The sequence below is a fragment of the Lepidochelys olivacea genome, assembly GCF_965140295.1.
Source record: "Lepidochelys olivacea isolate rLepOli2 genome assembly, chromosome: 14".
In the NCBI taxonomy this organism is placed as follows: domain Eukaryota; kingdom Metazoa; phylum Chordata; order Testudines; family Cheloniidae; genus Lepidochelys; species Lepidochelys olivacea.
The window spans coordinates 33,030,722-33,056,550 of NC_140424.1; the positions used below are offsets into that span (position 1 = coordinate 33,030,722).

General features: G+C 51.7%; 1 protein-coding gene and 1 pseudogene across 2 annotated transcripts in view; one reads left to right on the forward strand and one right to left on the reverse strand.

Moving 5' to 3' along the window:
* The window catches only part of LOC311530632 (C-type lectin domain family 2 member D-like), a 52,877-nt pseudogene extending 39,818 nt beyond the window's left edge, over positions 1-13,059 (reverse strand). Inside the window, exon 1 of the transcript in view lies at positions 12,844-13,059. The product of the transcript in view is annotated as a C-type lectin domain family 2 member D-like (transcript). The remainder of the gene's footprint in view (positions 1-12,843) is intronic.
* The window catches only part of LOC311530637 (C-type lectin domain family 2 member D-like), a 322,581-nt gene that overhangs the window by 273,432 nt on the left and 23,320 nt on the right, over positions 1-25,829 (forward strand).

The following is a 25,829-nucleotide window of genomic DNA, read 5'->3' on the forward strand; positions in this document are numbered from 1 at the left end:
GGATGAGGGGCATGAGATCTTTGTCTACAGTGAAATGGTTGTCCAATTCGGTTCCTAGTTTGATGTTTTTGCCTTCATCCCTCCACCTGCATGAGCAGCACAAACCTCTGTGCACTTGGCCTCTAACCCAGCCGCAGGGCTCTGTGCTTGTCGATTTCAACCATGCTTCGTACTTTGCTGTGAATATCACATTGCAGCTGCCAATGGGAGATGCTGCCAGGGATTTCTATGGAGCAGCAGATAGCCCAAAAGCCAGGGCTCCGACGGAGCCCCAACACGACCCTGACAGCAGCGACATGGAGGAGATGGAGGTGGAGGAGATGGGAGAATGGGAGGGCGAGGAGATGGATGTGGATTAGAACATCTCGGATTTGAGAAGTGCTGGGTGTGCATATGGCACCATACAATGCACCCACACGAGAGGGGCTTCCTCACCTCTCACTGTTTACAGAGCTAGGCATCTCAGGGGTTCTCTTATATATATTTTATTATTCCTTTCTTCTTTGCACTTACACACTTTGAGCAGATTTAGGAATGAATAAATGTTCCGTTTCCAGTGGTGCCAACAGCTCTGGGATTCGGACACGATACGGGAACAGTAGGGTAACGTGCATCAAATCTCTTCAATCCAGACAGCGTGATCAGCATGGGCAGCAGGTGTCATGGGGCTGTGGGCACTGAGGTTGCAGTGCCCCGGGGCTGGGGTCTCGCCCCCCGACCTCTGCCATCCAGTGCTGGGGTTGTGGGCTGTGGTGAGGGTGCTTTGGGCTCCTGCGGGGGAGAGGTAGGTAGAAGGGGAGGGAGGGGGGCAGAAGGGGAGTGGCGGGACCTCAGGCACAAGGGGAAGGGCCAAGGGCTATGCTTCCTGGGTGGCCAACTCACTGGCAGCCAGTGCTGATCGCAGAGTAGACAAATGATCGTCAGGCTTTGTGCTGACCAGGTCTAAGTCAGAGCAGCCTTGGGGCTGCTCTAATGTACATTCTGCTCCACATAGGCCCGGGTAAGCTGAGAATAGCTGTACTACAATGCCTTCTGGCCATGGGAAGCAGGGCAGTTGAGGCCTTTCCACCAGCCAGGGAAGCCTCTATCTGCAGGTATCCTCTGAGGGTATTGACCCTGTGACATTGCACTTCATAAGCTTTATAAAAATGTTTAAGTGTGAATACGATGTAACTGGAATATGCTTTATGCAAAAGGTCTCTATAAGTTTTGTAATGAGACCTTACAAATCTACTGAGTGTGTTCATCCTATTTGGATGAATGTGTCATTCTTGTATCTGAAATTAGGAATATGAGATATCACTCTGAGGTCCTACTGTAGTTATGCAAAGTGTGGGCCATTAATGGTGGCTTAGAATCTTGATGGCTCCCATTAGCTAGGACAACTGACTGTAGATGGCTCTGTTCATCTGCAAGCCTTCACCACATACGTGCGGGCCAGTCCTGAAAGAATGGAGGGGGGCTCACAGGACATGTGAACATGTCACATGATACTTGAATCCGTCTTTAACCTGGTGCTTTTCCATTTAGAAGGAGGAGTGGAAACCCAGAGAGACCGTGAGAGGATTCCCGCCTTGTGCCAAAGATATCAAAGGGAGTGGAACAGAACAAAGGGGGCTGCCAGTCATAAGAAATCCCCGAGTTACCACCTGAGCTGGAACAAGGCTGTACCAGGGGAAAGGATTGGGCCCAGACTGGAGGGAGTCCAGTCTGGGAAAGAAGCTTATTGGAACATCTCTCAGGGTGAGATTTATCAGTATTCCGTTTCTTAATGTATTAGGCTTAGACTTACGTGTTTTGTTTTATTTTTCCTGGTAACTTATTTGTTCTGTCTGTTATTACTTGAAACCATTTAAATCCTACTTTTTATATTTAATGAAATCACTTTTGTTTATTAATTAACCCAGAGTAAGTGATTAATACCTGGGGGAGCAAACAGCTGGGCATCTCTCCCTATCAGTGTTATAGAGGGTGGACAATTTGAGTTTACCCTGTATAAACTTTATACAGAGTAAAACGGATTTATTTGGGGTTTGGATCCCATTGGGAGCTAGTTGCTGGAGACAGGTGACCTGTTGAGCAGTTTTGGGTTAAAGTCTGCAGCGTTGGGGGTGTGGCCCAGACCTGGGTCTGTGTTTGCAGCTGGCAAGCATGTCTGGCTCAACAAGGCAGGGTTCTGGAGTCCCAAGCTGGAAGGGAAAATGGGCTCAGAGGCAAATTCAGCACGTCAGGTGACAGGGCATTGCAGGTGTTCTCCTCACCCTGGTCGAATGCCTTGTGTGGGTTGTACCTGGGGGGTGCAGGGGTGGAATGAGCCGGGGACGTCTGCCCGTTTGAGTGATCCATAGCAGGCATACGAGGCACTTTTGGGGGAGCCTTGTCCTGGCCTGCCATGGGTCAGCTCTCTCAAACCACCACCCCTGGCAGCGCAAGCCTGACCTTCCAGCCCCCTGCAGGCCTCACTCTCTGTGTACAGGTTAATAAACAATGGTCACATAAACACCACCCTATACCGGAAACCTACTGACCGCTATTCCTACCTGCATGCCTCCAGCTTTCACCCTGACCACACCACACGATCCATCGTCTACAGCCAAGCTCTGCGATACAACCGCATTTGCTCCAACCCCTCAGACAGAGACAAACACCTACAAGATCTCTGTCAAGCTTTCTTACAACTACAATACCCACCTGCAGAAGTAAAGAAACAGATTGATAGAGCCAGAAGAGTTCCCAGAAGTTACCTACTACAGGACAGGCCTAACAAAGAAAATAACAGAACGCCACTAGCCGTCACCTTCAGCCCCCAACTAAAACCCCTCCAACGCATTATTAAGGATCTACAACCTATCCTAAAGGATGACCCAACACTCTCACAAATCTTGGGAGACAGGCCAGTCCTTGCCTACAGACAGCCCCGCAACCTGAAGCAAATACTCACCAACAACCACATACCACACAACAGAACCACTAACCCAGGAACTTATCCTTGCAACAAAGCCCGTTGCCAACTGTGCCCACATATCTATTCAGGGGACACCATCACAGGGCCTAATAACATCAGCCACACTATCAGAGGCTCGTTCACCTGCACATCCACCAATGTGATATATGCCATCATGTGCCAGCAATGCCCCTCTGCCATGTACATTGGTCAAACTGGACAGTCTCTACGTAAAAGAATAAATGGACACAAATCAGATGTCAAGAATTGTAACATTCATAAACCAGTCGGAGAACACTTCAATCTCTCTGGTCACGCGATCACAGACATGAAGGTCGCTATCTTAAAACAAAAAAACTTCAAATCCAGACTCCAGCGAGAAACTGCTGAATTGGAATTCATTTGCAAATTGGATACTATTAATTTAGGCTTAAATAGAGACTTGGAGTGGCTAAGTCATTATGCAAGGTAGCCTGTTTCCTCTTGTTTTTTCCTACCCCCCCCCCCCAGATGTTCTGGTTTAACTTGGATTTTAACTTGAAGAGTGGTCAGTTTGGATGAGCTATTACCAGCAGGAGAGTGAGTTTCTGTGTGTATGGGGGTGGGGGGATGTGAGAACCTGGATTTATGCAGGAAATAGCCCAGCTTGATTGTCATGCACATTGTGTAAAGAGTTGTCACTTTGGATGGGCTATCACCAGCAGGAGAGTGAATTTGTGTGGGGGGGTGGAGGGTGAGAAAACCTGGATTTGTGCTGGAAATCACTTTAGATAAGCTATTACCAGCAGGACAGTGGGGTGGGAATAGGTATTGTTTCATATTCTCTGTGTATATATAAAGCCTGCTGCAGTTTCCACGATATGCATCTGAGGAAGTGAGCTGTAGCTCACGAAAGCTTATGCTCTAATAAATTGGTTAGTCTCTAAGGTGCCACAAGTCCTCCTTTTCTTTTTGCGAATACAGACTAACACGGCTGCTACTCTGAAACCTGTGTACAGGTTAGCGATCGACACTCCCAAAACCTCTGAGCGTCCCTCGGGAGTGCTCAGCCCGTTCCCCGGAGCACATGCAGAACTGTGACTCTAATCCCACAGGCGCGGTCCACAGCAGCTTGTAAGATTCAATTCAGGCCAACCACTCTATTGAGAACACAGCAATTAGATACACAGAAAACAGGAATGAGTTTATTATCAAAGAACAGAGATGCAAGCGAGAGTGAATAAATACTGGTAACACCCATTGTTTCATGTTCTGTGTGTATATAAATCTCCCCATTGTATTTTCCACTGAATGCATCCGATGAAGTGAGCTGGAGCTCACGAAAGCTTATGCTCAAATAAATTGGTTAGTCTCTAAGGTGCCACAAGTCCTCCTTTTCTTTTTGCAAATACTGGAAAGTAATGGTAACATAGGATTTTGTTTTCTAACACTTTCTAGAGCCGGGGTTCTCACAAATTTTTGGCAGCCTCAGAATGAGGCTCTGACAATACTTAACTAACTGTAGGAAAAACAAACAAATAAATTACATGTGCATATTTACATAGGGATTTTTTGCAGACTCAATAATAAATATAAGGTACAGTTGTGTCTTATCTTTACTGGACCTAAACACAGAACAAACCAGTGCTTTGCACAGTCTTGTCTTTTTTGTTGTTCTTTTGCTTTTTTGGTCAAAGGTGGACGGCTGTACAACAATTCTGAACTAAATTTAAAAATGCTTTACATAATAGAAAGGATAATGACTAATAACGAAAGAATGTATCTGCCAATATGTCCAAAGTTTCTTTCACACAAAAAAAACCATAGTCAACATAGCCCAGTAATAATAATGATAACAGTAACAACAAAATCTGAGCCGTTGCTGTTGTCTTTTCAGCTTGGTTTTTGCATCATTTAACAGCTTGCGCCTCTGAAGCTCACCGTAGTAATTTGGTTCAACTTCCCTTGCACAAGTGCTGAAGGGACGTTGCACGACATACATTTCAATTTGATGAATTTCTCTCTCACACTGCAACTTGTTCAGAAATGGAATCAGATGGCTTCGGAAACACAGGAAACTGCCTTTCCCCCTGGTGCTGAAGTGTTTCTTTTTCTTTCTATGTTTTGCTTTTCTTAGCAGAAGGTCCCAGAGGAGCCACCTGCTGTCACATTCAAGGTCATTTTCTGGCACTAGATTACCTGAAATACTTTCTGATACCCAGTCACATTTTAACTTTTTCACCTCCCTCCCCACCCCCATGAACAATCGCAACCTACCCAAACACCACGCAGTGAGATGGCCCATAGCCACTTACAGAGCTACAATAACATGAGATGTAAACACAGTGGTTAGAGGTCTATAAAATCATGAGTAGTGCAGAGAAAGTGACTAAGGAAAAGCTATTTACTTGTTCCCATAACACAAGAATTAGGGGCCACCAAATGAAATTAATGGGCACCAGGTTTAAAACAAATAAAAGGAAGTTTTTCCTCACACAGCGCACAGTCAACCTGTGGAACTCCTTGCCTGAGGAGGTTGTGAAGGCTAGGACTATAACAGGGTTTAAAAGAGAACTGGATAAACTCATGGAAGTTAAGTCCATGAATGGCTATTAGCTAGGATGGGTAAGGAATGGTGTCCCTAGCCTCTGTTTGTCAGAGGGTGGAGATGGATGGCGGGAGACAGATCACTTGATCATTGCCTGTTAGGTTCACTCCCTCTGGGGCACCTGGCGTTGGCCGCTGTTGGCAGACAGGATACTGGGCTGGATGGACCTTTGCTCTGACCCAGTATGGCCGTTCTTATGTTCTTAGCCAAAGAATACACTTTGTGACTTGAAAGAAAACCACACCTATGTAGCTCAGCTCTGCCGGCATGGTACTATTTAAAAGGGAGCACGCATGAGGATTTATGGCATTTAGAAGACACCTTTAATACTTAACATCTGAGCGATTGTTGGGGCACTTTGGAGGCTCTTGTGGCTGCAAAACAATCAGCTGCTGGCTGCATTTGAGAAATGCTGTTCTGGAGTCTAAATGAACAAGGCCTTCCCTTAGCCACATGCTGGGGAAATGAGGTAAGACTCCTTCTCATGAGATCACTCCCTCTCAGCTGCAGAGAAAAGCTTGACAACGTAACCCTGAGTTTAAAAGGTTCAAAAGCAGATGGCACATACGGAGTTTAAACGAGACACACTTATTGCTTGAGGGCCCCACTGCCTGATTTTGAGATCTTGGCTTGTTCAAGTAGGTGTGAGTTGTATAAGTGTCACATCTAGGAGTCTCATTTTGAGCCCCTTTCGAGTGCGGTCTCTTTTCCCATCTGTCAAGGTTTCTTCCCCACTTTGAACTCTAAGGTACAAATGTGGGGACCTGCATGAAAACCTCCTAAGCTTACTTTACCAGCTTAGGTTAAAACTTCCCAAGGTACAAACTATTTGACCCTTGGACTTCCACTGCCACCACCAAACGTTTAACCGGCTTTCTGGGAAAGTGTTGTTTGGAAACGTCTTTCCCCCCAAAATCCTCCCCAAAACCTTGCACCCCACTTCCTGGGGAACGTTTGGTAAAAATCCTCACCAATTTGCATAGGTGACCACAGACCCAAGCCCTTGGATCTTAGAACAATGACAAAAGCATTCAGTTCTTGAAAAGAAACATTTTAATAGAAGAAACAGTAAAAAGAAAAGGATCACCTCTGTAAGATCAGGACGGTAAATACCTTACAGGGTAATTAGATTCAAAACATAGAGAATCCCTCTAGGCAAAACCTTAGGTTACAAAAAGACACATGGACAGGAATATTCATTCTATTCAGCTCAACATATTTTATCAGCCATTTAAAGAAATCATAAGCTAACGCATATCTAGCTAGATTACTTACTAAGTTCTAAGACTCCATTCCTGTTCTGTCCCTGGCAAAAGCCTCACCCAGACAGACACAGACCCCTTTGATGTTCTCCCTCTTTCCAGCTTTTGAAAGTATCTTGTCTCCTCATTGGTCATTTTGGTCAGGTGCCAGCGAGGTTATCCTAGCTTCTTAACCCTTTACAGGTGAAAGGATTTTTCCTCTGGCCAGGAGGGATTTTAAAGGTGTGTACCCTTCCCTTTATATTTATGACACCATCACATACATCTCAGGTTTGCTACAGATCCACCGTCTTCCCATGTAGCACCGTGAGCTGCTGACCCCTTTCTCGTCGTTCAGATACGCGCAGTCACCTCCTCCTCTTAAGTGAAACCTGCCACACAGAAGCCAGGGAGCTGCAGTCAGGCAGAGGCTGGGCATTTCACACCAGTCCCAGCCAGGGGAGCCGTTCTCCATAGTGCAGGCCTGAGTGCGGAGCAGCTACTCTCCCAGCCCCTCAGGAGCAGAGCTCAGGACAGCAGGGGCTTTGCAGAACCGCTGACTGTTCCTGACCCTCTATGCTGAGCAGCCCACAGGGGTGCTGAAGAATGGACAGTCCCCAGCAGGACAGAGAGAATTTGTTAGACTGATTGTCAAAAGGGACCGGCCCTCTAACAAGAGGGGCAGACCATCACCAGAACCAAACGACTGAGCAGGAAAAGCGGGGGACAGGAAGGATCTCGCCTCCTTGAAACACATGGAGCAGAACCAAGATGACACTGAAAGAAGAAATTGCATTCAGGGGTTTCCTTCTCCGTTGATCTATAACTCTTGAGCTTTCCATTGGGCATGGGGGAAAAAGAGAGTGTTGAAGAAGTTCCTTTGTGAAAGCATGTGTTCCTTGTTTGTAACCCTCACGTAAGTCTCCCAGAGTTCATCTGGTGTGGAGGGTGGAGCTCTAGGGACAACATGCCTCTCGGGAGATTTGGGAGGGTTCAGCACTGGTTTTGGATCCTACAGCAGCTGATCTGCAGGGTCCCACATCCTAAGGAGCATACCAGACAGGGAGTCTGTACCCCAGGAGAATGCCACAGAGGCTCGAACTCAGGACAGTGTCTGGTAGCTCTTCAGACCCAGTGAGGCTGGAAGCAGGTGGGATCCAAAGGTTGGGTCCAATACAGCAGAATGGGGACTGTCCATTGGGGAGCCCTGACCCAGCGCCAAAAGAGCCTGATTTTTCAAAGTACTGAAGTAACCCAGACCAGAGAAGTGGGGGGGGGTCTCCATCCCACTCTAATGGCTGGCCTGCAAAAGAGCTTTATCAACCGGGGGGGAGTTTCAGTTAAAGAAGTGGATTCTTTCGCTCCTATGGCAGAGGCTCATGCTTCTACTGCTGAAGTCCCAGGGTTCAAGCAGCGCTGGTTTTGTGATCACACTTGGAGCCCACTGAAACCCATCGCGGGGTGTTGGGCAGCCATCACTACTGTACCCCGTTCCCGTGGGAGCCCCAGGCGTCCAGCACCTGTGAACCGCAGGCTCCTTTAACATCGGTGCCTTGTTGCGGATTCAGAGGCCTCACCAGCCAAGTCACTCAAACCTGCCGGCTGCAATCCCCAGCGGGACCTGCACCTGCCATGCAGTGCTCGGCATGCTGCCCTCTCTAGCAGCCACTGTTAACCTGAGCTCCCTGCTGCCTCCTTTCCCCAGGGGGGGTCAGACACCCCAGGGACCTTGCTGAAGAGGGCTGGGGGAGAACAGCGAGTGTCCCAGCTGAAATCCCAGCGCGCTGCGAGGGCATCTCTGGCTATGGCGGGCTCTGTCTCCGGCCCAGCACCGTGCTGCGGGGAGGAGCCGAGAGTTCAGGGACACGCCGGCTCCCATCGGTCTCCGATACACGCAGGACGCGAACGGACCAGGGTCGTGTCTGGTGGTTTCACTAGCACTGAATGGTGGATCTACCTGAGCTCAAACCGCTCAGACACCAGAATCCCCAAGCCCAGGGAATTAGTCCAGAGGGGTGAGAGAGACTCACAGGTGGTTGAATTTGGTGCCATTGGCCCATTTCCAGGGCTGACCCTGCTCCCTCCAGAGGCCGATCCAGTGGTCATAGACACCCTTATGGCGCAGCAGGAACGCCTTAACGAAAGCTGAGGGACAGCAGGTATCATCCCCACCTCCCATGCTCCCCCCCACCGCCCCTCCAGGGCTCTGTGCTGCAGAGAATCCCAGTCACATATTGAAGGGTGCTCAGTTTATTTTCAGGGGGGATTTTCCCCTCCCTCTTGCAAAGCACAAGATCCCCCGGGCAGTCTTAACCCTCCCACCGCACACAGCAGCCCCACCCCAGTGCTCCCAGTCACCCACACCCCAAGTCCCCCTGAGCTGGGGGCAGCTGTTGGGTCTGAGCTCTCTGCAGAGACGTCTCTTCTCACAGAGCAGCCACCGCTCACCCCAGCAAGGCAGGAGGAGGGAGGGAGGCAAGCTGAAGTGGGAGGGGTCAATGTGAAAGGATCCCCTCCTCCCCCGCCTCCTCAGCTGGCTGCTCCTTTCCCATCCCCACAACAGGAGCACTGACTGGGTTCTCAGTCCCACTCCAGCAGCCAGCAGGCCAGGAGATGCTTGAGCCAGCCCTGCCCTAGACAGAAGCTGTCTCCCTATTTGGGGAGGGGGGCAGCGGAGAATGGGCAATCCCTGTGATCACACACAGACAGTAGGGCCCTGGGCCCAGCCAGGGCTGGCGTTCAGCGGCTGGAAGTTCATTCACTCCGGCCTCCCAGCACGGGAGGGCTCACAGCTGCTCCTCACCCCACGGGGCAGAGCCCAGGTCCTGCTGCAGCAGCCATCCCTGTGCCCAGATTAGTGTCTGGCAACTCGAGAGTCTCTCACCGTTTCCTGCTCACTGTCGATCCCAGTCAGGGAGGCACCCGGGGCAGAGCAGCGGCTTCGGCTGTCGGTCCAGCTCCCTTCCGTCTCTGAGAAATAGTAGTATTTCCCTCGGTATCCCATCCAGCCGTCCGGGCACGAGGGGCTCGCAGGGGGGCACAGATCAGCTGATGAAAGCTGAGAGGTCAGCGCTGAGAATGAGACAGTCACATGGAGGGTAAGAATTGCAACGAGAATTGGGCATTTGACTGGTACAAAAATTGGTCAACTGACCAGTCAAATCTGTCAAAGAGTGGTCAGATATTTTAAAATACCAATTTATCAGAATTGGTTACCTCCCGCCAGGAAGAAAAAAGAGCAAGACGTCATTGTCTCCAGTAGGTTTAGCTTTCGATAGATATGGATCTACCTAATTTTTTAAAAAATGTACTTCACTGAGTTATTTTAGCTCAGAAAAAAAAGGCAAAACAATGAAACCAAATTCTGGAAAACACCAGTGAGGCTCCAAGACGCAATCCGAAAGGCAGGCTGCCTCCTACCCCCAGGGCTCTCGCTGGAGCATTTGACTGCGGCCAAACAGGCAGTCAATTGACCGGCTTGCCAAGCCCATTGGGACCCCCAGCTGGGGCTGGTCCACTGCAATCAGATGCAGGGGGACGGAGACGTTTGTCACTGTAAATTTGCCTGGCAAGAAGGATTCCAGGGACACTCCCAGCCTGCGAGGCACTGACACAGCTCAGAGCATTTCACCCCAGGCACAAGATCAACAGCTGGACGTTCAACCTAGCAACAAACAGCAGGTGAACAACTGAGAAGAATGTGGGAACTTTCACTCAGGGACATGAAAGCCACAAGGGGCGCCAGAAACCACAGCCACGGGAAGTGACCTGTTGCACTGTGGGCCAGGAATGATGGAACTTAATTCACCTCCTACCTGCAGACTTTTCTCTCCCCAAACACAGCAGCAAGAAAGGCACTTTCTGGAAGCCCTCATGGCAGTGTAACCCTTTCAGAGCCATGAAAGAGCAGCAGTGGGGTCACCCATAGGTGACACCAAAGAGGATTTGAAAGGCCTGTCTAGTTGAGAGGAGTTGGACTCAAACCCCTCCAGATGTTTTCGAGCACGTCACTTTTGTTTGCACCACAGTAACTCGGTAGCTGGTTTTCAAGCCTTCCCATGTGGCTGGCGCTCAGCGAGGAACAGACACTCTAAGTTGGGAAGAGTTAGGAAACGTGGCAGCGGTGATCAGAAAGTGAGCATGTGTTCACCTCACTCACAAGGCATGTCTGACCCTGTAGATTTCACTGTCCAGTGCACGGTAGCCCACACCCCTGCCCTACTGAACTGAGCAGAGAAGTCAGTGACTAACAGTTCATGGCACAGGCTGTCTCCACCATCCATCTCCAGCTCAGATGCCACATGTTCTGCAGAGCTCCCTGCACCTGCAGGTGTGTAACCAACCCTAAGCTCACAGATTCCCACCTTACACAGTGAGAGCCAATGCTGCCCATTGCAGCAGCCTGCCATTACAGCAGGGAGCTGGGATTCAGGGCCCATCTATATCAGAGCAATCTGCACCAGTATAATCACAGTGTTGCAGTGACATCCGGGCAAGCACCTCCTGGAGATGCGCTGGAGCAGTGCGGCTCGCTCTGGTAACTTCCTGCAGCGAACTGCACCAAGGCAAGCTCCTTTGTGCACCAGTGCAGTGCGTCTGCTTTAGCGGTTTGCCCCAATTCAACTGCACGGATGTCATGACATCGGCACAGAGGATTCCTAATGCAGACAGACCTGGATTCAATCCCCTCTGCCAGCTGCTAAACCCTCCTGGGGCCCAGTGATCAGATCCCAGGGCAGTAGAGAAATCCCATCCCCGACAGTCTCCAGCACGCCCTGCGCCAGACGACGGGGGGATACAGCAGGGTTCATGTTCACCGCAAACAGACGCCCTCTGCACAAGCACACGCTGTCTGTGCAGCCCGGGGGTGTGAATGGTGCTAAGGGACCCTTCATGGCCAAGCTCAGTGATTGGGGGGTTTCCACACTGCGCTGGTGGAGGGGTCTAGACTTAATTCTACGGCTCATTTCAATAACACGGCAGCACCTGCCGCCCGGCCACAGGCGTGACCTGAAGATCCAGGAAGGCCAAGCTGGTAACCTCAGAGCAACACAGGGAAGGCAAAGGGCTCAGGGATGCGTTGCACCCTGTCCCATTGGACACCCCGGTCAGGGACTGTTTCATGGCGCATGGCAAAGGCGACTTGGGTCCAAAGTGCTCAGAGATGGGCTGGGGGGGCTAATGTCAGTCAGATCGTCCTGACACAGAGAGTGCCCAGGTGCAGGGGTCTGGGAGGGAGCAGGAGGAGGGTCGGTGAGGAAGATCCCCCAGGAATCCTCTGTCCAAGGGGCAGAAGCCGGACAGGCCGGGAGGAGAGAGGGACCGTGGTAGGTCACGGGGGAATGGGATGCACGGAGTTCGTAGATGGAGGGGAAGGGAGCGGGGCGGAAGCTGGGAACTCACCTGCCAGAGCAATGATGGCAGCGATCAAAGCAGACGATACAACTGTCAGTGCAACCACAACTCTAGGGGTTGGACTTTTCTTGCAGTTCCAAGGAGGGTCTGAAACAGACAGACCCATCAGGCAGGGCTGGGAGGACACGTCTCACTGACAGCACCGGGGCTGGAGCTGCCCTGGAACATGCACCGTTCTGTTGATTGCTCCTTCAGTCAGACACTCTGGGAGGGGAGCCCAGAGGGTCAGGCAGACCCCCCCACCAAGGGCAGATGGAGGGTCCATGGCTCCCTAGAGCTACCCTGGGGCTGTTACCAAGATCCGGCTCTGGTTGGGTAGCAGGGCCGCAGAGCAGCAGCAGGGCCATGGTAAGAGCAGCAGCTGTGGGGAAGTACAGACCCTCCCCCTGCTCTGGGCAGGGAGCCTGAGGGGAGGGATACGGACCAGGGCTGCTCTCGGCCCCCCACCCCTGGCAAGTGGAGGGTCATCCACAGCTCCCTGCAACTGTCTGCACTGCAGCTGCCAGCCAGAGGTGGGGTGGGGGGACCTCAGGGGGAAGAGGAGGGGGAGGGGCGGGGCCAGTGACAAAAAGTGGGAGGGCCACGCCCCCTTCCAGCACTCCAGGCAGTCTCAGTGTCTCTCTCCAGCCTGCCCCCAGGCAGAGATGCCCCATTACCTGGGTTCCCTCCAGGCTCCAGGTGTCCATTGCCATTAACACACAACTCCTACAGCGGCTCTTCGCTCTCAGCAACCCAGCTGCTGGCCCCATTGTCCCTCTCAGCGACACTCAGGCCACAGACGCTGCTGCAGGTGCTGGGCTGGGGTCAGCTCCTCTCGGTCTGAGTGGGTCCGATTTGGCAGCAGCAAAGCCGAGGCAGAGGTCCTGGCCCTGGCTCCCCGTCCCTGCTCCAGACTCTCCAGCCGATGTGAACCCGAGACAGACCAAGCAGGACAGGTCAGGGGTGGGGGAGGCCATTTGTGGTTTCTCGTTGCCTGCCCAGTATGCAGTATGCCAGAGGTGGTGCCATGATGATTAAAACCCCTTAACTCCTATCGGCCCCTCCGCCCCCAGGGCCGCAGAGACCTGATCTCCTACAGGCCCCGCCCACCAGTGACAGGCACCCAGCTGGGGGGTGGGGGAGAAGACCCTCCTCACACACACAATCCTCCTAGAAGTAAGTGTGAGTAGGGATATCATAAGGGGACGGGGCTGGGGCTCGAAACAGCCCTGTCCCTGGCCCAGCCCCCTCCTGGCAGGGCGGGACTTGAACCAGTGTCCTGCGCTCCTCTGCCCGACCCTTCCTTTCCCTTCCCGGGGGGGCTCTCGAACCCCCCCCGTCCTTCGGCCCGGGGCCCGCCCTCCGAATCGCCCCCTTTTGGCCCAGAATCCACCTCCCTTCGGCCAAGAACTGACCCTGCCACAGCGCTGCCCTCCCCATGCGGTCCCCAGCCACCGCCCGAGCCCCCCATTTGGAGCCCCACCCCCATGCGGTTCCTAGACACCCGCCCGAGCTCCGCCCCCATTCCAGCCCCACTCTCCCTATTTGGAGCCCCGACCCCCATTCAGTCCCCAGCCCCGAGCCCTTCCCCTCCCGGCCACCGCCCCATTCGGGCCCACTGTGCCCCCTCGCCCCAGCCCGGCTGTGACTGTAACCAGCCCGCAAACCCCGCCGCACAGAGAGCGAGCCACCGCGGAGCAGCCAGCAGCACCCACCCTCCCTCCCAAGCCCTGGGTGGCTCTTTCAGGGACCCCTGGGACCGGGAGCGTCTCACCCACAGGAATAGCGCCCAGCGGCGCAGCCGTGGGGAAGGAGGTGAGGTCCCGCGCACCAGCCAGGCCGGCTTGCAGCCGCATCCCGCCGGGTGAGTTCACAGCCACAGCACGACCTCAGCCACAGCTGAAACGCCAGTGCCCGATTTCCTCACGACAGCGGCCGATGCACATGCCCCCTGCCCTCAGCCCCGCCTCCATTTAACCCGGCTCCCCCTTCTCTATTGCATCAAACAAGGTGCACAAGTACTCCTTTTCTTTTTGCAAATACAGACTAACACGGCTGCTACTCTGAAACCTGTCATGGTGCAAGGCACTGAATTTAGCCGTATGGAGTGGAAATCTATCAACTTCATGAAAAAACTCATACAGATACAGACAGACATCATCTTCCTTTCCAAATGCAAACAGATGGACATCATACCAAAAGGACTGAAGGTAAAAACTCCATTACAATCTACATACCACACAGACTATGCTGACAGCCTGTGCCACACGCTCTCAAAGAAACTGCGGAACCACCTGATCAACATCCTCTACAGCAAACAGGGAAAGATTAAGAATGAGCTCTCAAAGCTGGATACTCTCATAAAAAACCAACCTTCCACACAAACTTCCTCATGGCTGGACTTTACAAAAACTAGACAAGCCATTTACAACACACACTTTGCTTCTCTACAAAAGAAAAAGGACACTAAACTCTCTAAACTACTACACGCCACAAGGGGCCACAACAGTGGTTCCCTTAACCCACCCGGCAATATTGTTAATCTATCCAACTATAGTCTTAGCCCAGCAGAAGAATCTGTCCTATCTCGGGGCCTCTCCTTCTGCCCCTCCACCCCCACGATACAATTCTGTGGTGACCTAGAATCCTATTTTCAACGTCTCCCACTCAAGGAATATTTCCAAAACACCTCTGAACAACATACTAACCCACAGAGACCTTGCTACCAACACTACAAAAAGAAGGATTCTAGGTGAACTCCTCCTGAAGGTTGAAACAACAGACTGGACTTCTACAGACGTGCATGGGCTGAAATAGCGGAAAAGCAGCATCCCTTGCCCCATAACCTCAGCCGTGCAGAACACAACGCCATCCACAGCCTCAGAAACAGCTCAGACATCATAATCAAAAAGGCTGACAAAGGAGGTGCTGTTGTCATCATGAATAGGTCGGAATATGAACAAGAGGCTGCTTGGCAGCTCTCCAACACCACTTTCTACAAGCCATTACCCTCTGATCCCACTGAGGGTTACCAAAAGAAACTACAGCATTTGCTCAAGAAGCTCCCTGAAAAAGCACAAGAACAAATCAGCACAGACACACCCCTGGAACCCCGACCTGGGGTATTCTATCTGCTACCCAAGATCCTTAAACCTGGAAATCCTGGGCGCCCCATCATCTCAAGCATTGGCACCCTGACAGCGAGATTGTCTGGCTATGTAGACTCCCTCCTCAGGCCCTATGCTACCAGCACTCCCAGCTATCTTCCAGACACCACTGACTTCCTGAGGAAACTACAATCCATCGGTGATCTTCCTGAAAACACCATCCTGGCCACTATGGATGTAGAAGCTCTCAACACCAACATTCCACACAAAGATGGACTACAAGCCATCAGGAACAGTATCCCCGATAATATCACGGCAAACATGCTGGCTGAACTTTGTGACTTTGTCCTCACCCATAACTCTTTCACATTTGGGACAATGTATACCTTCAAATCAGCAGCACTGCTATGGGTACCCGCATGGCCCCACAGTATGCCAACATTTTTATGGCTGACTTAGAACAACGCTTCCTCAGCTCTCGTCCCCTAATGCCCCTACTCTACTTACGCTATATTGTTGACATCTTCATCATCTGGACCCATGGAAAAGAAGCTCCCTGGGGGCAGACAGCTGGGTGCGTTTCCCTTCCGTGTTGCTGACCTGCCCAGCTGAGCGGGGCTGCAGCCGCGGGACCCTCTCCCCGAGCCTGGCGGCTCCCAGCGGGGCAGCCCGTCCCCTCGCTGCTCCCTCTGCCTGCCCACCGGGGTCACTCTGAGCCCGCTCCCCGGGCGGGGGGGGGGGGGGGCTCTGGCTCCAGGGGACATGAGCCTGGGCGAGTTGCGAGACGGGCTCCAGGCGCCGGCTGCCCACGGAGCGATTGGGGGCTGGGGGTCTCCTCCAGCAGGTGAGGAGGGGCTGGTGTTGTGCACGGATCAGGGAGAGGGCGAGCAGGGAGGTGCCGGGTTGGGGGGGAGAAGAGTTGGGTGGGTGCATCGATCACACTGGGGAACGCGGGGTCTATTGGGGAGGGGGCTGTGTGCTGACCAGATGGGGGAGGAGTTTCGGGTGGGGTTATTGGGGAGTGGGCTGTGCACTGACCAGATGGGAGCGGGGGCAGGTGGGGTCTATTGGGGAGGGCGCTGTGCGCTGATCAGGTGGGGGTATTGGGGAGGGGATGGGGCGGGGTCTATTGGGGTGGGGGCTGTCTGCTGACCAGATGGGGGAGGGCGTCGCGCGGGGTCTATTGGGGAGGGGGCTGTGCGCGGACCAGATGGAAGGAGGGTTAAGGGGGGCAAAATAGGCGGGTAACCTGCAGGAGCTGAAGTTGCCTCCCGAGACAAGAGCTCTGCTGCTGGGCAGCAAATCACGAGCGCGGATCGTTTTGGGGTGGAAGGGGAAGTGATTTTTCTCTGCAGTGAGAGAAGACATCTCCGTTGGTCCCCAGGGCAGACTTCGTTTCTTTGTCTTTTAACTGATGGGCCAAAGTGTCCTAACGCCCCCTCTGAACTGCCGTCCCAGCAGCGCCGCGTGTCTCAGCCCGCCGTGTGGGGGGGGTCTGGGGCTGACCCTCACTTGGGGTCCCAAGCAAGCACTGAGGACGAGGCGCTGAAGGACGGGATCTTACTGGAGAGCAGCTGAAGAGATTTTATTCTAGCAAAGCGCCAGCTCTCTGCCTAAAGCACCGATCTCCTGCCTGCTCTGAAATCCACCCGCTGACTTGGAGCCTTGACAGTTTGTGTGCCTCGGGGGGGGGCACAGGGCCATTTGGACAAGGGATTTCTGAGATCCCCTCCTCCCCCTAACAAAACCCCCAACCAGCTAAAGTTGATCTGCTTTCCATACAGCCAAGGCTGCTCAGATCACTGCAGCAGGGTTTTAAATGCATCCGATGAAGTGAGCTGTAGCTCAGGAAAGCTTATGCTCAGATAAATTTATTAGTCTCTGAGGTGCCACAAGTCCTCCTGTTCTTTTTTTAGATGGCTGAGAGTTCTCCAGCAGAGTGCAGGGCGACCCCCAGCCCTTTGGGGGAGATCAAATGACCACGTTATGAACCACTTTGATTCTAGGTTTGCCTGCTGCTCAGCCGGTGTGAGACTCAGACGCCAAGCAGATCACACTGTGCCCGTGCAGGGAGAGAGGGGAAGGAGCTTGAAAGCTAGTTATGGGTGCCTGTCACGGGTAGGCGGGGCATGTAGCAGATCAGGTCTCTGAGGCCCTGTTTGTCAACCATTCAGTTTTCTTCAAGTTGCAAGGAGAGAGGCTTGTAGACGGCCTGGAGAAGAAATCGCTTTGCATGAGGATTCTGTCGATGTTGAAGCCAAGGGGTGTTTTCTGCAAAGGGAGGAGGTGGGAAGGAACCTGCTTTACGGCTCAGGCTCTGTCTGCACTTAAAACACGATAGAATCATAGAATCATAGAATATCAGGGTTGGAAGGGACCCCGAAGGTCATCTAGTCCAACCCCCTGCTCAAAGCAGGACCAATTTCCAGTTAAATCATCCCAGCCAGGGCTTTGTCAAGCCTGACCTTAAAAACCTCTAAGGAAGGAGATTCTACCACCTCCCTAGGTAACGCATTCCAGTGTTTCACCACCCTCTTAGTGAAAAAGTTTTTCCTAATATCCAATCTAAACCTCCCCCACTGCAACTTGAGACCATTACTCCTCGTTCTGTCATCTGCTACCATTGAGAACAGTCTAGAGCCATCCTCTTTGGAACCCCCTTTCAGGTAGTTGAAAGCAGCTATCAAATCCCCCCTCATTCTTCTCTTCTGCAGGCTAAACAATCCCAGCTCCCTCAGCCTCTCCTCATAACTCATGTGTTCCAGTCCCCTAATCATTTTTGTTGCCCTTCGCTGGACTCTCTCCAATTTATCCATATCCTTCTTGAAGTGTGGGGCCCAAAACTGGACACAGTACTCCAGATGAGGCCTCACCAATGTCGAATAGAGAGGAACGATCACGTCCCTCGATCTGCTGGCTGTGCCCCTACTTATACATCCCAAAATGCCATTGGCCTTCTTGGCAACAAGGGCACACTGCTGACTCATATCCAGCTTCTCGTCCACTGTCACCCCTAGGTCCTTTTCCGCAGAACTGCTGCCTAGCCATTCGGTCCCTAGTCTGTAGCTGTGCATTGGGTTCTTCCGTCCTAAGTGCAGGACCCTGCACTTATCCTTATTGAACCTCATCAGATTTCTTTTGGCCCAATCCTCCAATTTGTCTAGATAGCTGCTGCAGCCCTTTAGTACAGACACTTCCCACAGCAACGGGACTCCGAGTCCAGCGCTCTAGGCCTCGCTGCCTCCATTAGTACAGAAAAGGGTGAGAAAAATGATGAGGGACGTGGAGCAGCTTCTGTGTGAGGAGAGATTAATAAGACTGGGACTTTTCACCTTGGAAAAGAGATGACTAATGGGGGATAAGATAGAGGTGTAAAAAATCATGACTGATGTGGAGAAAGTAAATCAGGAAGTGTTGTTTACTCTTTCTCATAACACAAGAACCAGGGGTCACCCAATGAAATTAATAGGCAGCGGGTTTAAAAGAAACAAAAGGAAGTATTTCTACACACAATGGAGAGTCAACCTGTGGAACTCCTTGCCAGAGGATGTTGTGAAGGCCAAGACTATAACAGGGTTCAAAAAAGAACTAGATAATTTCATGGAGGACAGGTCCCTCAACTGCTATTAGCTAGCATGGGCAGGGATGGTTTCCCTAGTCTATATTTTCAAGAAGCTGGGAATGGGTGACGGGGGATGGATCACTTGATTACCAGAGCTCCTGTGATTCTGGGTTGTTTTTTTTTTAAATCTCTCCACAATTTTGGTTGCAATTGAAACTTCTAGTTAAAGCGATCAGTGTGGGGGGAGGGCGGGGGCTGGACTCTCTGTTGCCTTGCACTTTGTTTGTGTCACCTTTACACTGATGCAAAGTGAGCATGAAATACCAAAAGAACTGCAGACACTAATGTAAATGACACACACCAGGATCAGGGTATGGCTGGATTGGGGCCCAGAACTCTTCCCTCACCCACCCATCACGGCACAAGGAGTTTGATCCTGGGCCTCATGCCAACTGCCCATAAGGGGCAGCTTAGAAATTCACACACAAAGCTGGTGTGTCTCCCTATGTCACCTGCCTCCTCCCAATCTTTAGTCTGGGGACTTGGTGTGGTAGCAAAGAGAGTGTGGTGCATAATGCTGGCTCAGAACTGCTGCCACGACAGCCAGTGTAACTTAGAGCAGCCTCAACGGTGCTCTACGTTTTATGTCAGGTGCTATTTCAGGCACCAGCCAGCCAAATCTTGGGGGAACAAAAGGGTGACTTCAAGCCCCCTTTTCTCATCCCTCTCTGCTGAGCCAAGTGAAAACTTGGCACTGCTGAGAATTCAGACCCAGGCATAAGGCAATGGAGAACGCCAATCTTTCTTCTGCTGTGAAGAGTTGGAAAAACTCAAAGCCCAGATGGCACCGTTATTAAGCCCATTATTTTTTTCTCTTTGCTATTTAAAAATAATGAGATGCAAAACCAATATGAGTGCAGCAGTAATGTTGTGCGGTTCGGACACACAAGTTAAGTTTCCTATGACAACACGAACTTGATCAACTTGCATGTCTGGAGCATATTTTTCCTCTTCCTGTTGTTCTTGTTGTATTTCAAAATTTACCACCCAGGGTTCTTTGTGGCATGTAATGCGGCTTGTATTAAAAACGCCACAAACGCAAACTTACAGGAATGGGCCAGAACTTGACAGCTTACAGGAGTGGCCGCTACAGGGATCGGGGCTGAGTTTAGAGGGCACAATTTTCAAAAGCACCAAAGTGACTTAAGTGGACTTGGGAATTTTACCTCTAGTCTTCCTTATGAATTAATTTTTTATTTTTATTTTTTTTTAAAGGGAGCTGTAGCCTGTTTTCCACAGGGTCAGTCTGAGTTCAAGCCAATGCCGTAGGGCATTTCAGGCTGCTGTCCTGTCTGGTCCAGCCCAGGAGACAATATCTGATGCTTCCAGGAAAAGCAAGAACCGCTGTAACATACATGGCTAGTTTTACCATGCTGTAAATGCAGGTGGGGAATTCATTATTGACCTCCGTGGCATTCAGACTATGTCCTGAAGCATGGGATTGGGCCAGAGGGACAGCTAGCTCTGGACACAGTGTCTAGGGTCTCAGAGTGGGAAGTTCCTTGGAGAATTCCACTGGGTGGGAGACTCAGCTGTGAAGGGAGGGGGCGAGCAGGAGCATCTCATAAACCCAAGATTGGAATAACTGAAGTAATGTTCCTTTTACATGGAGCCTCAGCTCTCTGGAACCTCTGCAAATGCTTTAGCCACGTGTTTAACTCCATCCATAGGAGTAGCCTTGGATCGCAGTGGGAGGGCTCAGGTGCGTAAGTGTTTGCAGGATGGGCGCTCAGGGCAGTCCCTGATGCCAGGGCAAAGTGGATGTGAAGTGCCACTGTCTGGATTTGGGAGCCTGCCTGCACACCAAATTCACTAGGTGGTGGGTGCATGACTGCAAGGCGCTGGGCTGGGGAAAATCAGCCCCGGGTGGTTATTTTGAGTAGAAAACCAGAGCCATTTCTGGGGTCTTTCAGCTTCTAATGCCCTTTCCCTTCTGCAACTGGATTTAAGCCTATGATAAAATCCTTCTCAATGCCAAGTCAGTGTCATAAATCACTGGAGTGGGTGCAGGAATCAGTAGGCGACGTTCTCTGGCCTGGGTTATGCCAGGGCTCAGACTAAATTATTCTTCCCAAAACTTTTAAAAGCTGAGACCCCTCCTCAAGGCAAAGAAACCAATCGTGCCCCTCACCTGTCAGCAATGTGCTAGCGACCCCACCCCCCATTTTCATGGATACATCTTCAAACCCCACCCTTCCCACCACGGCTAGCCTTTCCCCAGGCTTCAGAAGACGCTGGAGGAGATGATCCTAACCGTTCCCTCTAACCTTAAGAGCTGAGGGACCCCATCCTGGAGCATCTTAAAAATCACGGTTCCCAGACTCTGTAACGGGGCTGCTTTGCCGGGCTCACCTTTCTCCCTCCGTCAGGTTGGCCGATGGGGATAATGAGCCTGGAGATCTCATTCCCGCTGTTCTGAGTGGTGCCCATGTGCACACGACCCAACTCAGCTCTTCCTGTATCCCAGGAATGTCTTCATCTTCTGGGATCCTCATGGCAGCAGTGGGATGATTTAACGAAGTCCCTTAGTCATGGGGCCTTTCTCTCTCTTTTGTTTCAGAGCCAGTGTCCTGGAATCGTCTCCTGGTGCGTGGAGTGGTGGCAGCGGTGGGGGTGCTAGTCTTACTGTACCGATGTGGGTTTTGGAAAGGTAGAGGGAAAGTGTTTGCCTACTCGCGACTCGTCTTCAGGAAGCTGCTGACTCATCCCTCCCCGCAGCCTGGAAGTCGGCAGGATTCCCAGGAATCTGAGCTCCCCGCAGTGTGTGACAGGGACGGGGACCAGGCCCAGGGAACCAGAAACAGGAATCGAAACTCAGCCCTGGATAATGGGGAAGGAGACCTGTTTGCGAATTCGTATCCGGTCTGCTGAATTGTTCACGTCCAGACCCTCCCCACAGTTCTAAAAAAGTCGAAGCATTTCGTTTAGACGCTTTCCAAACAAACCATTTAGATTTTTCAGTTTGAAACATTTTTTTGTTTAAAAATGTCCTTCAATTTTATTTTAAAGATTCAAAAAGTTACAACCCTTGAAATGTCCCTGGGTCTTTTTTTTTTTTTTTTAAAGCTTTTTGGTTCATCAAAAATTTGGAAAAATGTTAGTTTTGTTCAACCTGAAACCGGTTTTTTTCCAACTCTTTTTTGGAATTGCCAGCTACCAAAAAATTCTGTTTGCCCAGCTCGAGGGGCAGGTGAGGATTTTGGCAGTTATATTGTGGGTCTCTAAGTCTCCTTGTTGCTCAAAGTTTTCTTACTGCAACAAATTAATTTGGGATGAGGGCAGGATGGGCAAAAGCTTCCTAAAAGTGTGTGTGGGGGGGCTGCTGGCACCCAAACTGTGGCCCAGCCCCTGTGCCACCCCTTCTCCTCGAGGTCCTGCCCCCTCAAACCGCTCCTTTCCCTGAGGCCCCCCCTCACACCGCCTTTTTCCCTGAGCTCCCACTTCATGCCGCCCCTTGCCCCCAAAACACTGCCCCCGCTCACTCCCTTCTCTCCCCCATCATCCAGTCACTCACACTTATGGCCAGTAAAAAGTGGTGGGCCCTGGTCTTCCCTGTTCCGGGACCCCTAGATGAGAGTGGGAGAGGATGAAGAACTCATTTCAAATATAACTCCCCCCCCACCTTAAAACAGCACAATTTGCCAGCAACAGCAAAACATGCACCTAACCAACCCGGGCCAGTCACACTGTGTTGTGTGTGACATTCCCGTCCTGGGGCGGTTTATGTCTTGGAGAATGTGAACCCTGCAGGCCTGGGTGTTTCTCTGCGTAATGTGACCTCAGTGCTCCTGATGAGAGCCGTTGTTTGTAAAAGTTTCAGTAGCGGACATATTTATCATTCATGTACAGACAGACATTTATCATTCATGGACATACAGACAGACATAGCGAGGGTGGAGAGGTTCATGAAAGTTGAAGAAGAAACCACTCTCCCCCCCATATTCTTCAAACTTATTTGGAAATGTTTTTAATGATCAAATTTTTGTTTCATTTTGGTGGGAAAAACTCCACATTCTCTCTCAAGTGGGCAGAGAAATCCAAAATGTTTTTTTTAAAGAGGTAACTTTTTTCAAATGATCAATGTAATCCAAAGTGGCATTTTTAGTTCAAAGGTTGCATTGTCAGTGTAAAACCCTTTTGAACCAGCTCTGTTACTGTATAACAAGATGAGTTTATTTTTCATGATGCATTGTTTGGGCCAGGTTCCAAGTGGCATTTCAGTTTTTGCACAGCTCTTCTCTTCTTGCATCTGCACCTCTCATAACCTGTGGCCTTAATCTTGGGCCTGGAAACACTTACGTTCATGTTTAACTTTAATTACTGCTGTGAATAATTCCATTTCAATGGGACAACTCTGAGGTCGGGTTTACGCTACAGCCCTATATCGGTGTAACTATGTCGTTTATTTAATTTTCTTTCTTTTATATGTGAAAGTTCTTGAGAGGTTAAAGCAGGTAAAATACATGAACAGGTTCGGACAGTCCGAGTTTGTCAGTGCAAAGTGACAGCAGAGATGTGGTATCTGCTAGTTTTCCATAAGTCTCTCAGGGTTACCCAGGATAACTTTGGGGATCTCAGTCTTGCATCGGGAATGTTCCCTGAAAGTGTCCAAACAGTTTAGAGCTACAGAACCATTTCCTGGATCCATTCTTTTAGCTGTCTTCCCCGGAAAGCAGTCTGGCAAGAGTTCCTGTCAGCTCATTGCTAAGTTATCTGTCAAAACAGTAGAGTTTTCACGTGCCTAAGTAGCCCCTGGAATCATGGTGAAATTATCCTCCCTGCCACCACCAAAATTGGAAATCGTACCCGGGAGTGCACGGTACCCTACCGTGCTTCCCCCATAGGAACTGCATGAACAGGCAACTCTGCAAGTTCTCTGCATGCCTCTGCAAGTGACCCCCATGCCTCTCCATTGCCTTGGCCACATGTATCCTGTCCCCATGCGGGCGGTGAATCCAGAAAAAGAGGGAAAGAGCTCACCACTGCGACCACCTGAGGGAGCTGTTGGGTTGAGATCAGCTGGTCAAAGCAGGCAGTAGGGACAGAATCTGAGACTTGAAGCTCCTTGAGTGACCTCTGCCCTTCCTAGACCTGCCCTTCAATCAGACACAGTGATTGTAAAGTTGAATGTGATAGTAACTAGACCCATTTGAAACCCTTCACCACACAAGACAAAGCCCGTAGGATTCATCATGAACTATTTATTTCTCCTCCCCTGGCTCCCTGCAGCCACCAGCCACCTTGGAGCTTTCTCTATCTCTCCCAGGCTGGGCTCACTTGATTGCAGGAGATCAGCGGAGGGTCCAGCTTTGCTCTTTCGCTTCCATTCTTCACGTCTTTGGGTGGCTGCATTGGCAACTGAGCAGCCTAATGGAAACACTGAGTCCTCTGTCTCGGCAGGCAGGCCCAGCCGCCAAAGCCAAAGACTCCCTGAGAACAGGGGGAGGTTCGCCTGAACTCTCAGGAGTGGAGGCTGGGCCCATAGGGTAGGGTTACCATATTTGAACTTTCAAAAAAGAGGACACTCTGAGGGTGGGGGGGAGTGGTAGCCCTGCCACCTATCTACTCCCTCCCACTTCCTGCCCCCTGACTGCCCCCCACACAACCGCCAACCCATCCAACCACCCCTGCTCCTTGTCCCCTGATCGCCCCCTCCCAGGACCCTGCCCTCTATCTAAGCCTTCCTTCTCCCTGTCTCCAACTGCCCCCTCCTTAGACCCCTCCACCCTAACTGCCCCCCTAGAACTCCAGCCCCTACCTGTCCCCTGAGTGCCCTTCCCCCTATCCGCACTCCCACCCCCTGACAGACCCCTGGCTCTCCCACACCCATCCAACCACTCCCTGTCCCCTGACTGCCCCCGCAGAATCCCCAACCCATCCAATCCCCCTGTTCCCTGACCCTGACTCCCCCGCATACCTCCGCCCTGTCCAACCCCCCCGCTCCCTGTCCCTTGACTCCCCCGACCCCTCTTCATATGCCCACCCCCGACAGGCTCCCTCCAGAACCCCTCATCCATCCAACCCCTCCTGCTCCCTGTCCACTGACTGTCCCTTGGGACCCCATGCCCCTTCTCCAGCCCCCCCGGCACCCGTACCCTGCTGCTCAGAGCAGTGTGTCTGGGGTGCGGAGCCAGACACAGTGCCGTGCTCCCACACAGAGTGCGCAGCTCCCCCTCCGCCCCCAGAGTGCTGCATTGGGAGGGAAATCCCGGCCCTTTGGAGAGTTTTACCAATTCTTCCCTGAGGGTAATTTAAAACCCAAAAAGCCGGAAATGTCCGGGAAACTCCGGACGCATGGTAACCCGACCACAGGGACTCCAGGATCTGCAGCTGCTGCCACCTGTATGGTGAATCCTTGGACTCGTCACCAAACAGCTCTTCCCCATTCTGCAGCCTGGCCCCATGGTCTGACCGTGCAGGAGAACAGAAACCCTTTGGGACAGCAGGAGAGTCTTCTCAATGCTGCACTCTTTGCATGGCTTCCCGCAGTCATCGTGAAACACGACTACCCTGCCCCCAGGAGTCTCTCAAGGAGCTGCCGGCACAGTCACTGGGCACCCACTCGTAATGCTCTCGGGCAGTGGCATTGCAGAGGGAGCTGAGCAGACCGTCCCTTCTGTGACTTCCTGAATTGCTGCCAGGACGGATTCTCCTCTGCGCTAGGGAGAGTCCCCGAGGACAAGCAGCTGTGGTGGGGGAGGGGGCAAGACAAGCACTCCCCCTGAGCCCTTGACGAGCAGGTAAGCAGGACTCTGGGAGCCAAGGCATCGGTGTGTCTTGCTGGGAGAGCAGAGCTGGAGAGCAGAAAAGGGCATTGGAGGAATTGTAGAAAAGTCATTGTCATGGCCGGGTCATGGGCAGCCAGACCTAGTGGTCAGAGGCAGAGTCCACACTCACAAGACAGGAGTCGAGAGTCAGCTGGGTCAGGACACTG